The sequence below is a fragment of the Physeter macrocephalus genome, chromosome 20 (genome assembly GCF_002837175.3).
Source record: "Physeter macrocephalus isolate SW-GA chromosome 20, ASM283717v5, whole genome shotgun sequence".
Classification (NCBI taxonomy): Eukaryota; Metazoa; Chordata; class Mammalia; order Artiodactyla; family Physeteridae; genus Physeter; species Physeter macrocephalus.
In genome coordinates, this window is record NC_041233.1 from 48,436,989 (window position 1) to 48,454,072 (window position 17,084).

The 17,084-nt window shown below is 42.5% G+C and overlaps 1 long non-coding RNA gene across 2 annotated transcripts in view; it reads left to right on the plus strand.

Moving 5' to 3' along the window:
• Positions 1-529: 529 nt before the first annotated feature.
• Positions 530-17,084, plus strand: part of LOC114484543 (uncharacterized) — a 233,148-nt gene continuing 216,593 nt past the window's right edge. The window contains exons 1-2 of one of the 2 annotated variants that reach the window (XR_008616112.1): positions 530-697; positions 2,983-3,104. This is a non-coding gene — a long non-coding RNA (uncharacterized lncRNA). The remainder of the gene's footprint in view (positions 698-2,982; positions 3,105-17,084) is intronic. The other variant, XR_008616114.1, reaches the window with a different exon arrangement.

Here is a 17,084-nt window from a genome sequence, read left to right on the forward strand (position 1 = left end):
GCAGAAACATGTGGGCCTTCCATTACTGTGAATTTTTCTTCTTATTTTCTTTGAAATTTAAGTGATTATTTCAAATCATGAACTCCACAAATCCACAAATGTAAAGTTAGTGTTCTCCATAATAATAAAATCAGTAGAGCTTAATAAATGTTCCTCATGAGTAAGGCAATGTGACAAATACTTTGTGTGCCTTATCTGTTCTAATCCTTTGAAAACTTTATGAGATAGCTGTTGTTTCCATTTAATAAGAAAAGAAACAGGCTCTGAAAGGTTAGGTACTGTGTGGTCAGGCCATTCAAGATGGCCATTTTCCTGCTCTCTGGACTTGCCCTGCTCGACCAGTCTGGGCTTCACTCACATGACTAGCCAGTCCTCTTAATTATACGGCTTAATCAGTAATTGCCTACGTGCTTGCCCCTGTCCCAGCCGCTGGTTTCCCTGGTAACTGATGAGCCAACCTGACGTCAGTTCCCCCTATAAATGGTAGCCAACCTCTCCCTAGACTAGTGCTGCCGCTTCCTGCCTGCTGTTTGCTGTCCACGGTGGGGTATCTCTCCAGGACCTTTGTTTTGGACGTGTAAAATCCCCTGTCCAAGAAACTGTTGGTGTCTCTGCGGCGGGCTCTTCAGTCTCTCAGCTGGGCAGCTACAAGGCTTGCAGGCCTACAGGGTGCAGTCCAACAGGTACATTATCTAAAGTAAGTGGCAAAACTAGCATTTTTTTTTAACCTTTTTTCAAAAAAGTTGAAGTATAGTTATTTGCAGTATTGTGTTAATTTCAGGTGTACAGCAAGTGATTCAGTTATATATGTGTATATGTGTATGTATATACATAATTTTTTCAGATTTTCCATTATAGGTTATTACAAGATGTTGAATATAGTTCCCTGTGCTGTACAGTAAATCCTTGTTGCTTATCTATTTTATATACAGTAGTTTGTATCTGTAAATTCCATACTCCTAATTTATCCCTCCCCCCACTTCCCCTTTGGTAACCATAAGTTTGTTTTCTATGTCTGTGAGTCTGTTTCTGTTTGTAATTAAGTTCATTTACATCATATTTTAGATTCCACATGTAAGTAATATCATGATATTTGTCTTTCTCTGTCTGACTTACTTCATTTAGTATGATAAACTCTAGGTCTATCCATGTTGCTGAAAATGGCATTATTTCATTCTTTTTTATGGCTGAGTGATATTCCCTTGTGTATATATACACCACATCTTCTTAAACCAATTGTCTGTTGATAGGCACTTGGGTTGTTTCTGTGTCTTGGCTATTGTAAATAATGCTGCTAGGAACATTGGGGTGCATGTATCTTTTTGAATTAGCGTTTTCATTTTTTCTGGATATCTACCCAAGAGTGGAATCGCTGGATCATATGATAGTTCTATTTTTAGTTTTTTAAGGAACTTTGTACGGTCAGGCCACGCAAGGTGGCTGTTCTCTTGCTCTCAGTACACCCCCTGCCCGACCAGTGCCTGCTTCTCCTGTATCTTACTCACCTGACTCACCTTCCTATGTACTTGCCCCAGGCCCCAGCTGGTGATTGTTCTTATCAAAGGGGCCGTGAGGACCATGCCCCTCTGCTGGTTTCTTTGGTAACTAATGAGCCCACCTGACATCAATTCCCTATAACTGGTAACCTCCCCTTCTCCCCGGGAGTGAAGACTGCTGCCCCGTCCTGCCTGCTATCCACCGCACAAGGTGGTGGGGTGTCGCTCCAGGACCTTGCTTCAGACGTGTAAGCTCCCCACTCCATTAAACCACTGATGTATCTGTTGCTGACTCTGGGCTCTTTCTTTGGTCTTGAAGCTGGGCAAACACAGGCCTTGTAGGCCCGTGGGGTGCAGCCCAACAATTGGCGGAGCAGCCAGGAGACCGAGAAATATCCCATGAGCACTGAGATGTCGGCAAATACAGGATGGGGAAAGAAAAGCTGCAGGGGCCGTCCACTAGCATGTCGGGCCCAAAAGTTGTGGGTGTAATCCTGAGGTGGTCGTCCACTAACACTTGGGACCCAAAAGTTCCAGGGGTGATCCTGAAAATTACGGGGAAATCCCGAGGTGGCTGTCTACTAGTATGTAGCGCCCTGTGGTGGCAGTCCTTGCTGAATGGGGGCTGCCGAGAGATCTGGAGAACAGTGGCCTCTCATGGCTCTGCTATTGTATTAAAGTGAGCCTTTTGTAATTGGTTAAGCTAGCTCTCTAGAAGGAATTGTTATTTCTGTTGTGCCTTTGAGATGTAAATAATCAGAGCTCTGTGGAACATGTGATCTCTAAGAGCAAAGGAGAAAAAAGAGCTTTTAGGTAAACTCTATAGAGAAATGATTATGTTTTGGGAATGTCTATCTAAAAGTCTTTCCAGATTTTGGTAACTAAACTAGGTGAAATGAAGAGAATTCATTGACTATCTGGGTCATTTCAAATAGGTTAAAATATTGGAACGTTAATTACTGGGAGGGTCTAAGTGTACCTACCCTTGCCTTCATAGGAGAGGAAGACTAAAGCATAAGTTTTCCAATCAGGAAATGCACAATGACTTGCTTTTTGGTTTTTGTCAGAGATTAAGGTTTTTAAGGGTTAAAATTATGATCAGTCATAATTCTAGCTATTGTAACCAAGTTTCTTTATCAATAACATCATAATCAGGTGCTTAACCAGGTCTTTTAAAGTCTTTTGTCTTTTACAGACAGTTATTGTTTTATTCTGATGCTTTTGCAAAAATGCTTCATCTTAAAGAAGATTCATAGGAAGTGACCTCTGGTGGCCTCAGCCTGCACCAGCTTGAAGCAGCATTTTGGTTCCTGGCCAGAGACTGAAGTTAGGCAGAAATAAATTCCTACAAAGACGGAAAGTAGTGAAAGAAGTAAAGCGTTTATTAGGAGGAAAAAGAGTACGTGTGGATAGACACATGGGTGGACTCAGAGAGAGTTGTGCCCTCGTGGTAGTTTATATCACTTATGTGGGGCATTTCTTTCAGGTTTCCTTTGGCCAATCATTTTGCTTTGCCTGGTTCTGAGTCCATATTTGGTATATCTCAGGATCCTCCCGTGTGTGTGCACATCTCTTAGCCAAGATGGATTCCAGCGAAGAGGCCTATGGGTAGGTTGACATCACTCTCCTTTTGACCCCTAGGGAGCTTTTCTGTGCATGTATAGGTGGGAAGGTCTCCTTGACCTCAAGAATGAGAAATATGTGGTCTCTGTCTTTTATCTGGGCAGGGCTCAGTGTCTTCTATTATTCTCCTGTTAATTTCATCTTGGAGTCTCTGTCCACAGGGGACAAACTCCAGCTGCTCAGCCTGGGGCCCATCTATCTCCTGCCTCAGAAGGACCTTTTGACAACAGGTCTCTGAAAAATTTCAGATTATACTGCTGAACTGTGTAAGAACTTAAAGAATCTTAATGGAAGGCCCAATGGCTTAAGAAAAAGTTAACAAAAGGATTGGTTACTGAGTGAACTGGTAAATATGGTTATAATTTTTATGGGTTTTGTCTGGAATGTTACTGGTTTTGATCTGTGTTTTCCAGATATAGGGAAGCCCTTTCCCTCAAGTTGGTTATGATTTGTTTTATAGCAATTTGGTAAACTACATCTGTGGGTAGAATTGAAGCATTTTCTTTTTTGTCTCTACCTGGTCCCCCCAGAAATTGAAGACTCTTGGGTTCTGAGCAGCCTTATCAGGGGAATGGAAAAGACTGTCTCCTGTCATGTGCAGGAATCTCAATATTTTGGGGACCTCTAGAAGAGAAAAATCCACCAAGGCGGAGCCTGATAGCAGGCCTTTGGCATGGCTTTCCTGGCCTTGAGAGGCCTTTTGGGAATTCAGTCTGAGACTCCTGAGGAGTTCCCCTTCAGCCAGTTTGGAGAAGCCTGTGTGGTCAATTGACCAGACTTATTTTGCAAACAAATTAGTTTTGATTGGCTGTGTTTGGTGGAGGTGAGGGTAATTTTAGAGGGAACAATATTATGTTTCAATGGATGTTAAATTCTAGTTCTGTTAATTGAGGTCTGTATTTACGAAAGTTGTTGAGTTAGCTATACTTTTGCCCCAATGTTCCAGATAGAAAGAAAATTAGTGAAATTCTAGTGAAATTGTCAGAGTATACTAGCTACTCGTGAAGTGTGATGCTGCTTGCTTAAAGTCTGCTGCTAAAAGCATATGTACAATGCTTGTGTGACAATTGGGTATAAGTGATAAAATGTATAGCCTATAAAGTATTTCCCCATTAACATACCTCAGAGCTTGTTCATGAGATCTGATTAGTTTTCCCCCAGTGTGAATGACTAGGCCAATATAAAGGAGGCCTAGCACCGAGGGACATGATCTGAATGTGGGGTAGGAGCCAGCACCCCAGCATCTAGGGATGGATATTTTGATAATCAATGCTTTCCATTGAAAGATTTGCAATCAAAGGGGGAAATGATGGGAAAATCTATACCTACTGAGGTATAGGGAAGTCATTTTGGCTTATATACATGGTTTAAATTAAATTTTACTGACCAGAGCAGCCCATTTTGTGGTTTTGCAGACAAGCATTGTAACTCTGCTTTGGCCATTGAGGAAGGGAATGCGTTTGAAAGTCAAAATGGAGTAGCTGTCGTTCAGATATCCAAGGTAAAACTAGGTGGCCGTTGTAAACGTGATTTTATTTTTTTATTTTTTAAATTTATTTTTGGCTGCATTGAATTTTTGTTGCCGCACGTGGGCTTTCTCTAGTTGCGGCGAATTGGGGCTACTCTTCGTTGCGGCGTGTGGGCTTCTCATTGTGGCGGCGTCTCTTGTTGGGGAGCATGGGCTCTAGGCACGTGGGCTTCGGTAGTTGAGGTCGGCGGGCTCGGTAGTTGTGGCTCGCGGGCGTAGTCGCTCCGCGGCATGTGGCATCTTCCCGGACCGGGGATCGAACCCGTGTCCCCTGCATTGGCAGGCGGATTCTTAACCACTGCACCACCAGGTAAGTCCCTGTATACGTGATTTTAGACACATTCTTGTATTATTGAAAAGTTGAGTCTTCTGAACTGTATTACAGCCTAGGACAAAAACCACAGGTGGGTGTGGTATTATCTCAGAATGTGGTTACTGCTTGTATTTTGCTTAATGGTCATGATCTCCCCTGTGCTGTGCCTATTAGATGTTTTACATTTTGTCCCTAGTCTGAGGGAGGAAATCTGAGGGCTGAGCAGCAACACTGGCCTCACTGTGAAATGAGTCTAATTGCTGGGTCTACAGTGAGATGCCATTGTCCTCCTCTGGACTTCCATGAAAAATCGACCCAGCTAATGTGACTAGGTGGGGACTGCTGACAATGGGGGAAAAGACTCACCATCTTCTGGTACCATATGCCAGTAGATCAGAAGGACCCCTGTTGGTTAACGTTACTGAACAACTGACCGCCCATGATCACCCCTGGGCTGTGCTGTGTAGAATGGAATAGGCTGGCTTCTGGACACACAGTCCAAATAGTGGGATTAACTGCTTTTTGTTTTGGAAAGACCTAATGGGTCTACCCCTAATGGCACTCAACATAACATGGGGTGACAGTCCTGTACCGTGACTGCCGATTCTTGGCTAGGCCACCAGACCGTTTCTTTTAAGGTCAAGCATTCCCTTCCCCATGGGGATGGCTCTGGGCTTGTGAAAACCAGGGTTGGCCTTACCTTCCTTATATCAATAACTGCACAGGGCACTGCTGCTGACTCCCTTTCCATTGACTCAGTATGCACTTGGCTCCAGAATGTGCCCACATCCTGGCAAAGGGCTGTCCTGAGCATCCTAGGTATCTTATTCTTGATGCTCCTTGGCTGCTGCTGTCTGTATTGTATCTGCGGCAGCTGGTTGCAGTGCCCCCTACATGTCTGACCCCAGGGATATGGCGGAAGAGAGGTGGACCAAGATTGTAAGGGTTGTGCAGGGTATGTAGTGGTGGAGTGTATGGTCAGGCTGCTCAAGATGGCTGTTCTCTTGCTCTCTGTCCATCCCCTGCCCAACCAGTGCCTGCTTCTCTTGTATCTTACACACCTGACTCACCTTCCTACGTACTTGCCCCAGATCCCAGCTGGTGACTGTTCTTATCAAAGGGGCCGTGAGGGGCGTGCCCCTCTGCTGGTTTTGCCTGAAAACTAATAAGCCCACCTGACATCAATTACCTATAACTGGTAATCCCCCCACTTACCCCCATGAGTGAAAACTGCTGCCACGTCCTGCCTGCTGTCCACTGCACAAGGTGGTGGAGTGTCGCTCCAGGACCTTGCTTCAGACGTGTAAGCTCTCCTATTCATTAAACCATTGATGTCTGTGTTGCTGACTCAGGGCTGTTTGTTCAGTCTTGAAGCTGGGCAAGCACAGGCCCCGTAGGCCTGTGGAGTGCAGCCCAGCAAACCTCTGTAATGTTCTCCATAGTGGTTGCACCAATTTATATTCCCACCAACAATGTAGGAGGGTTCCCTTTTCTCCACATCCTCTCCAGCATTTATTGTTTGTAGACTTTTTGATGATGGCCATTCTGACAGATGTGAAGTGATACCTCATGGTGGTTTTGATTTGCATTTCTCTAATAATTAGCGATGTTGAGCATATTTTCATGAGGCTGTTGGCCATTTGTGTGTCATCTTTGGAGAAATGTCTATTTAGGTCTTTTGCTCATTTTTTGATTGGATTGTTTCTCTTTATATTTTTGAGATTGACTTGTATGAGCTGTTTAAATATTTGGAATATTAACCCCTTTTTGGTCACACTGTTTGCAAATGTTTTCTCCCACTCCATAGATTGTTTTTTTCATTTTGTTGATGGTTTCCTTTGCTTTTAAGTTTGATTAGATCCCATTGTTTATTTTTGATTTTATTTCTTTTGCCTTGGGAGACTGATCTAAGAAAATACTGCTATGATTTATGTTTTGCCTATGTTCTCTTCTAGTTTTATGGTGTCTTGTCTTATAATTAGGTCTTTAAGCCCTTTTGAGTTTATTTTTGTATATGGTGTGAGGATGTGTTCTAATTGCATTGATTAGCATGTAGCTGTCCAACTTTCCCAAACACCACTTGCTGAAGAGACTGTCTTTTCTCCATTGAATATTCTTGCCTTCTTTGTTGAAGATTAATTGACTGTAGATAGCAGATTTATTTCTGGGTTCTCTATTCTGTTCCACTGATCTATATGTCTTTGTGCTAATACCACACTAAAAAAGTAGCATCTTGATAATCGATTTGTGTCCTATTATGAAAAACTTTTAATCAGCTGTGGAATATTATTCTGGGTTTTTTTTTTTTATGAGTTATGTTTTATTTGGGGATCTTACTGAGGTTGACAGCCTGGGAGACAGTCTCTCAGAGGGCTCTAAGGAACTGTACCGAAGAGGTAAATGAGGAGCCAGGATACATAGGAGTTTTTGTTTTGATCTCGGGTGGCCTCGGCCTGCAGTGGCTTGAAGCAGGATTTTGGTTCCCGGCCAGAGACTGAGGTCAAGGCGCAGCAGCGAGAGCACTGAATCCTAGCCACTAGACCGCCAGGGACCAGTGGCCAGTGAAAAGGCCCTGGCCTGTCAGCTGTGTAGAAATGAATTTCCACATAGAGATGGAAAGTAGTGAAACAAACTGTTTATTAGGAGAAAAAAGAGTACGTGTGGATAGACATTCAGGCAGGCTCCGAGAGAGAGTCGCCGATTCTGTGTATTTTTCCATTGAATTAAGGATCTGGAAGAGACCAAAACATGTGAATGTCTTTTTTTTTTTTTTTCTCTTTTTGAGTGTCAATTAGGTGTAGTGACCAGACAATAATGGAACACTGAGGTTCCAATTCTTCCAGAAGAGCCTTGCTAGGTAATTGTAAATGCTAAAACTGAAATCTTTGATCTCAGACATGGAGGTACCAGATGTGTCATGCAGGTTATGAAACCCCCCTGTGTGCACCTTGAACAGAGAGCGGTGATACTACAGTTATTCTGGAATAAATATTGAGAGTCCCAACATGAAAGTGATGCCAATGAACTTAGACTAATGAAACACTCTAGCATATTAGCACAGATATAGAAGGCTAGACAACTCCTCTTGGAAAACAACATTGCAGAAGAAAACAGAAGGAAGAAAGCAGGCAGCGTTTAGGCCCTGGGGATCTCACTCAAGTGAGCAAGTCACAGGTGTAAGGGGCTGGTTTAGCGAGAGGCAGAGATGCAGTGAAACGACCCTCCAAGATGAAATAGTCAAATTCTACTAGGTGAGAAGGCCATAGCAATAATGAATCCATGATGGACTATTAGCTGAACTTTTTTCAGGTAAATGGTACTTACTCAGAGTTTGAGGGAACAAAGTCAAGGCTCTGGGCCAAAGGAAATAGGAGTACTTGTGGTGGCGGGGTGGAGGAAGGAGTTGAAACTTGGGTATAAGGGTAAGGCAGGGGCCTTGACTGAGCCAAAGGCAGGGGCTGGGTAGTTGAGGATGATTTGAGGCCCATCAATATGGGTGGCCCATCAATATGGGAGGTCATACCTGGGACTTTATTCCTTGTTCTAACTGGCAAAACAGGACTTGGGAAGCAGCCTGGAATCAAACTTCTTATCATTGGCATGCTGAATCTTAGAGTGACACCTGTTATAATCTGCATATACCAATCAGCTCTGCGATTGGATTAGTCGGTAACTTGGACAAGGTAAGATTTTAGGAAGATCTATCCTTGGGCGAAGCTGTGGTCAGCCAGTTAAGGCCGTAAAGAAATTGGGAGGAGGCTTGTCTGGACTCTATGAAGGGTAACATAGACCTAGATAGAGGGTCCCTAGCCCAGCAAAATATGCCAGTCTACTCGGTAATGAGTGCCTGGCGGATGCTAAGAGAATGTGGAATTCCACAGCTGCTCCTCTTCTCCTATTCGTATCATATCTTGCCTTTTATTTTCCTGTTTTCAGTTCCATTCTACCTCTAATCTTGCTTCTGTATCTTTCTTTTTCCAGAACTTTTTGACTTTTTAACTTTGGCTTCTGATGTCTTTCCCCTGGCAAGTCATCTTTCCCTGGCAAGTCCTCGTCATTAACTAGCCCTGTTTGATGTGGATCTTGACTTCCCACAGACATTTACTGCTTTCTCATGTAGACCCAAGAGGCAGGGCCCAATTCTGTAAATGGACTTGGAAAGATAGCAGTTGTTGATGCTTGTACTTCCGAACAATTCCATTGTCTCTGGACCATTCCTATCTTGGCTTATCCTCAATATATTCTGTAGAGCAATATTTCCCAAAATATGCTACATAGCATGCTAGTCCTATGAGATATTCTGTGAAAAGAGTTCTGTGACCATAAATGGGAAGCAGAGGATGTTAAATCCACCTCTTAGAGACATACCATGAATATTAGCACACTAAAGGCTCTGAGAAGTCCTTCAGTAAATGAAACTCTTTAAAAACAAAAATGTTTCCCCAAGTTGCTTGTTCTGCTACTTAAAAGAAATTCCATAGACATAGTGTTCCAAACAACAAATTTGGGGACATACTGTCACAGAGCACAGTTTGTGCTGGGGCTTCTGCTTAAGTTGTTAGACTAAGTGAGATTTACTGATAGTTATCAGGTCTAGCAGAGAATAGAATGTACTTTGCAAACATTTTCTCTTGATAGAGCATTCCCATGACCACAAGATCCCTTTTGTAACTGTAGAGGAGATTTCTTAAGGTTCTCTTTGTGATTACCTCACATTAGGAGGAGAAGAAACGAAAGCAGTTGCCCTTCAGAATATTATTCAAATACGATTTTGTCTTGGGAAAGAAGTAAAAAGTGAACTGAATTTATTTTAATTAGAAATTCACAATAAAGTAGAAATAACTTTGTACTGGTTAACATGACCTGGTCACAAAATGTTGGTTCTTAGAATTAGTGAATTTTTCGTGAAAGAAGATATAGCTCTTCAGCTAGTAATATCAATAATTAGGCCTCCACTTTAATCAGTGGGACGTTGAAAGCCAATGAGAAGCAAGTGCTTGTCTCTTATATTGTAATCTCGGGGGAGGGAGACTTGAGGTCTTTGGGCAATAATGCAGCGTACAGAGAGGGCACTATAAAATTTCTGAGCCATATTCACAAGTCTGGGGCTGTTAGTTTTTATGGAATTCAGTTGCATCTTTTATGCCGGTAACCCTTAGGCATTCAACCAAACTCGGTAAGCAATATGTAAGATGGTAAAAGTAGAATTCAGGAGAAATATAATTTCATAGTGCTGGTGATTGTGGCCTATTGCGTTCAGTGAGTCCAAGCCTGGGAGAAAGAATGAATGGGAGTGAGCGTAAGCCCACTGTGAAAGAACGTGAATCTTCTTTTCCCCCATTCCCAAGTGCCTCCTCTAGCGTGAGCATGCTGCTGCATCAAGGATGATTGTTGTGGTGGTTAGCGATTTGCATTCCTCATGAAAATGGCCTCCACACACAAACCAATGGCTTCAACTGGAGCTCAACTGAAGAATCAGTGATTTTGTTCTCTTGGATTTATTAAGAGGTTATGTATCAACAAGGTAGTGCCTTTCCAAGGGATTTTTCAAGGATAATTTGTCTATATGCAATTTTTACCCTGTGCATGGGCTTTGGAACTAACCTCCATAGGAAAGGAGACCCTGTTGCACTCAGGTATCCTTTTCCCTTGCTCTGAGTCTTGATCTTTTTCTGATTCCCCTTCTCAAACAGGGGTCTTGTTGGGGGAGGGGAAAACTGAGTCAAGTTTCAGGAAGAGTCACGAGAGATGCATTTGTCACCAGCCATATATATTCTAAGGAAGAGAATGTCCTGGCTATACAGAAACTCTTTCCTGGGGCAGGGGTGGGGTTTTGGTGAACCTGGGAAGTTGGTACCACTTTCTTCTTCATTTACTACACACAGTAAAAATACTACCTTTTATAAACTGCTTGATTCAGCCACGTGGCTTGGATTGGGAGGACTGTGATAAACAGCTAGAAGAATTATGACAGTGGAAACTAACTTAAGTGCCATCATATGAGAGCTGGCAGTGTAAGCCCCTTCATTTTTGTGTAGAACTCTTTGTGGAAACTGAAATAAAATTTTAATTCTATTAATAAAAGCAAACAAATGATAACATATTTGTCTAGCACTGTGAAAATGTCAGGTTGATTCACAGCTTGTAACTTGAATGTAATTCACCCTGGTGAGATCTACTCATAATAGTAAAACAGATTATAACAACTGTGAAACAGATGGTCATAAGTGTCTACATATATCCACTGGCCATGAGCACAGATTGCTGTATCACTGTATTGTTGACCTAAAAGAGACTGCCAATTACGTAAGCAAAAATGGGTTTATTCAAGATCAGCAAAGAATTGCAGTTTGGAGTCTGCAACCATGGCCAGTCATGTGTCAGTCCCCACACAGCAAGGAGAGAACTCTTTTCAAGAAGAGAAAAGGAAGTTGGGAAGGCTCAAGTAAATGAAGGGTTCAGTGGAGGAACTGAGAGTTCCAAGTATAGTGGCTTTTCATTGGCCGAGTTGTGACATTGCCTCATAGGCTGAACTCTTGCCAGGCAAGGAGAGGGGGCTTGCCTGGCCCCCTGTTGGGCTGTCTTCCTGTTGGGCTTTCCTGTGAAAACTTCCTTTCTGCCCTCCCAACTCTTTTAATTGAGGTTTCTGTTTATTTTCACAGTATGTAATATGCAGTCATTTGTATCGATTATTAAGTGCTTTAAAGTATAAAGCTTCTCTGCACAGATGCACATGGAACAGTGGTTATTTCTGGGGAGGAGATCTGGGAGGGTTTGGGGGGATATTTGAATTTTTTAAATTACATGCATATACCCTTAGTTTAAAAAAAAAAAAGAAAAACAAAAAACCAAACCCAAATCCAAAAGTCTATGGATGGAGCCAAGCTTTCCATGATGCTAAGCTACCAGAATAGGGAGGGGAAGGCCCAGGAGCTGGGATGCCAAACGATTAGATGATTCCTAGAGAAACTGACAGCCCCCCCCTCACCGTGGCTACTGGAGCCCCAAGAAGACTTAACTGGGAGAGGCATGTGTTGCCAAGAAACCTACAAGCAATGGGTGATATGGGTCTGTTCTGGGACTCCACCAAGCAGGAGATCTGAGGGGTACCAGGAAGAAAACCCCTTTCTCCTATCTTTTATCTTTGTCCTGGTAACAGAAAGTGGTGAAAGCCAATTTAGGTCCATGCCCAGAACTGTCATGATGGGCTTGAATTTTATCATCCCTCTCATCTCCTCTCTCCTTTCCTTGCCCTTTTTCAGATGGAGGAGTTAGCAGTATAACGGGCGCTGTGTAGTATGGGAGGGGCCACAAAGGAGAGAAGCAGGAGTCATAGGGGTAGCTGGAGCTGAGGGTGCAGAGTGACCCCTCCCTGGATGGGCAGTTCTCTTGGCCAGTCTGCATTTATTCAGTTCTTCTGGAAGAATAGAGTCTTGCTCACGTTTCACCTTGATAGAGTTTTCTTTCTGTCGTCTCTGCCTGTCTGTCTTCACTGAACGTCTATGATATTAGCCCTGTTATTTCTTCAGACATATTTTTTTTTTCAAGATTTCAGGAAGAAATTCAGACAGCTGCCATTCTGTCTTGGGCCTTTTTGATAGATAGAACTTGTCTTCAGATTCCACTCTTGGTATCCACCTACTCTCTTCAGTGTTGAAGGCTTTGGGACCGCATCAAGGGGGAGAGTGTGAAAGATGTGTCTGCATCTTCTATGGGCTGGATTGTGTCCTCCTGCTTCTCTACAGAACCCAGACTAACATAGGCTCCTGCCATCCTACAGAGACTGAGAGACAGGGGTGCTATATCCTTCAATGATTACATTTTAAAGGGATGGCTCCCGGGTTCTTGAGAAAGACATCCTTGAGTAGTAAAAACTGGCAAAGGCTAGGAGAAGATTTTCATCTCAACGAGGCAGAAAGAGAATGGACAGTTGCAAGTTTTCTAAAGTAAATGCTCTAAGGAAAGGGAGGTCAAGGTCCTATAGTCAGGAAAAAACCTGTTTAAAGTTTAGTCAAGCAGAGGAGATAAAGGCCATCTTTGTCATGTGCCAGGCACTGTTTTGTGTCTTGAGATTCAGAACTATATTTGGGCATCAATAGCAGAGGGCATATAACTTTTCCATAATATTTTTAAATGATTTTACATTTAAAGAGTTTATTAGGTTCCCTCCTGAACAAGAACTTAGTTTCTCCGGAGCAAGAATAATTAACCTAAATGAGAAGATAAAGCATTTTATTAACATTCACTTATAAGCAAGGCCTGGTTCACAAAATTGATTCGATTGGCTATCTTGTGAAATTTGTCCTGGGTGTCAGAATTCCAGTTTATGGCTCTATAGAGGATGTGACAGTAAGCCAGATGAGATACCTGGCTTCCTAGTGGAATTATTACACAGTGTATATGAAAGCATCTGGCATAGTGTCTCATATGAGATGCCCTCAAAAAAGGTTTTTTGAAGTAGAAATTGGACTTGTTCCCATTTCCTGGTCCCAGACCAAATGCCCAATGGTATTTCACCCCTTGGGTATTTCTGCCAGAGGCTTATAATCCTGTGATTTATATTTATATTTTCTTAGCATCTTCACGAGAGAAACTGCTGTTCCTTCTGTGCCATCAGATCGCCAGGTATTGCTATCCAGAGACTTCATATGTTACTGGGAAGAACAAGGACATTTGGTGATGGGTGGGAACTGGTGGGCATTAGGGAGACATGCGAGGGAGTAAAGGAATGAAGGAACAGCAAGAGGGGTGATGGTAAAAGTTTGGAGGAGCTGGGAGGGGAAGAGGCCAGGAATAGACATCAGCCACCCAACAAATATGTGGAGAGCTTGCTGCCCTATCTGATGGCGCCGGGCTGGGTGGGGCAGGCTGAGTCCTGGCGAGAGTCCTCTAACTACTCAGGTTTGCATAGGGATGAAAAGCAGGGGCATATTACTCAACCTTAGTGTCATTGATTAAAGAAGGGTAATTATATTTGCCTCATTTGTGAGCATTAAATGGGATGTGTGTAAACACTGAGCACAGTGGCAGGTACATTGGGGTTAAAAACAAACTACTGAAAGCAGGGGCAGCAGTGGGAAATGCCAATTTCCCCTCCTCAGGTTTTCAGAGGGCTTCCCTGCCGAGGTTTATGCTGCCCCTGCTTCCAGTCTCTGGGCTAAGAATAAAACTCATTAAAGCAAATCCTCTTTGGAGGAGGGGGTAGAAGGGAGGGTTTTGAACCAGCCAGTTGATGGTGTTTTGAGAAAGCAGGACGTGTGGGCCCGCTGTAGCCAACTAACTGGCTGAGGGTTTGTTTTGCACCTCTGATTATTCATTTTCTGTGATTCAGAAGTTGCCTAAATGTTTTAATTATGTTCCTTTCATTGTATTTTAATGAGCTAATGAATTCTTTCACCCACTTTTTATCCTACAATGGGCCGATAAGTATAACACCCAGAAAATCTTTTTAAACTGCTAGGAATCAAAATTCAGTGGAGTTCTTTGCTGGATATTAAAATGAATGTGCTAATTTCGTGAGCTAACAAGCAGCTTTGAACACCCGCTGTGCGTTGAGCCCCACACAGAATGAGAGGGATGTAAAATACAGAAGAACCAGAAGTCTACCTTAGCTTTAGTTTTACTTTGAGATGTAAATAAATTATCTCCTCTTCATCTCATTGATTCGTTCATTTACTTGATAACCATTGGTGGACCACGCACTGCATGTCAGGCCCTGTGCCAGGGATGTTGTGATTGGAGGCTACTGGAGCATAAAATATAAGGCCAGGATTAGAGAGAGATGAGCTTGAGGTCCATGAGACCAAATCACAGAGACTTTGTACAGAATTAGGTGAAGGGCACCCATTAAAGGTTTTCAGCAAGGAGTGCTGTGGGCAGTTTTACATGTTTTATGTAAATGGCTTGGGCTGTAAAGAGGAAAATGGATTAGAGAAAGAGTTATTGGTCATGAAGAGACTACTATGGTTTTGCAGGAAAAAATGAAGGCAGTGGAAGTAGGGTTGGATAGTGGACATCTGAGGATTCCTCACTTTCCTTCTTCCCACTTTTCCAAGAGGCTTTGGTTTCAACTGGGATCTATGTGGTTGTGAGGAAGCTGATTCCACTTGTGGGTAGAGCATGTGATTTGGGCTAAACCAATCACATTGGGTTGAAGAGGATGGAGTGTACCGATGAGCAATGACTAAGTCCCTTGCATCACCTATAGAGCTGGGGATTAGTTTGGAGGTGAACGTATTGCCTAAAAGAGTCTAATCACAGTGAATCTCAACTTTTCTGGGGATTCTGTGACCAGCTACTCTTTCTTGCTCTGGAACAGGTAATGCACAGATATGAGACTCCCCGGAGATCACATTATTTTCCAGAGCCAATGGCAGGTAGATGCAGGGGGCAGATGTGAGGCTCAAAGTACCCACCAGGAGAGCGCTCAAGAACTACCCACTCAGGTCAAGAGAGTCAAAATGACCACAGAGAACATATTTGGTGCCTTCTTTCACCTTCACCACCCTTTGCTCTTTCAAGATTCGTTGTCCTCTGTATTTTAAGCCCTTTATATTGGCATATATAAAGGGTGTCTTTTTTCCTATCCAAAAGCTGACTGATACAAGGTGGCAGTTAAATGTGTGAGGGAGATTGATATTGAGAGCATCGTCTCCAGTTGGGAAGAGAGATACTTGCTTACGTGTGAAACCTTGGGCAATACCAATACTTGGAGATCAGTGGAGGAAGACCAGAAATAAGACCAAAAAAGAACTGTCTGATGCAAAGGAGGAGAACCAGTGGGGTATAATATTATGAAAACCAAAGCATTAAGTTTCAAAGAGGAGGAGGAATTAGCAAAGTAACGGCACTTGACAAGAAACAGCAAATGATCGACCAGTAGATTTGGTGGATATAAGGTCAAGTAGGACCTTAGCAAGAATAGTTTCAGTTGAGTGATAAAAGACAAAGCCATATTGCACGGTCAGCTGGGATAACTGGCCCAGTCAATTCACTCGTACGAAAAGATAGCATGAGTTTTGGCTGCTGGTACACCTTAAACACATATCTCTATTGGGAAATTTTCCCCTTAGATCTTGATGTCCCAAGGCAGAAAATAGACATTCTCTTCTTCCCTGACCTTCCTTGCTACTAGAGCAAGGACATGTAACTTGGGCTCTTCTAACCTAAGAAAACCCATTTGAGATTTTGATTCAGAAGACATTGACCTGAAGGATGCACAGTGCAACTCCGGTAAAGGTCCACATTGAAAATATTTATGGTACTATATCTTAAGAGCCTTAAGATATGCCCACCCTTTGATTGAGTAATCTCACTGCTCAAAATTGGAAATAATTATCAGAAGCCAAAACTTAGACTTATGAAGATGATCACTGCTGCATCTTTTATCTATAAAAGGAAAAAATGGAAATGAACTAAATGTCCATCCTTAGTAGAATGGGCAAGTAAACCATGATACATCTACTTGATGGAATATTATTCCATCTGTAGCTTTCACATTAGTGCCTATCACGTAGTAGTTACTTGTTAAAAGAATGTTATTAAAATGAAAATTATGGAGACTGTGCATGGAAAAACTTACATGGTTTGTTGTGTTAATGCTAAGTAAGAGACAAAGCAAATTTTTATATATATGATTACAGCTATGAAAAGTAAGAATACGTGAATACACAGACTGTAAATGAACTCAAAACTCAAAAGATTTGAGGTAGGGCTGGGGTTATGTATGTGATCCCCCCTTGCTCTTTAATATTGTTACTATAGCAAACTAAGTTAAAGTTCAAAATGAAAAAAAAAGGGAAGAAAAAGCCAATTAAGTCCAGTGCAATTCCTGCTTTGTTCTGGGCTCCAGTTGTCCTATAGGCCATTCTGCCATCTTGGGTGATCCCATCCACGGGTTTCAAAAGGAAGGTTTCTATTGATTAGCCCACTAAGCCAGAGAAATTATTACTCATGTCTCAGGAAGTTGGCTGCTTCTGTGACACTGCAATCTATCCACACTTTCTCTAGAGATTTCCACCTTCATGATCCTTCAGAGAGAGATGTTTGAGAACATCAAAGGGGGGAAATGTATGCTTGGAGCTATGCTCTGCTTCTGTTTTACAGCTTTTTTTTTTTTTTTTTT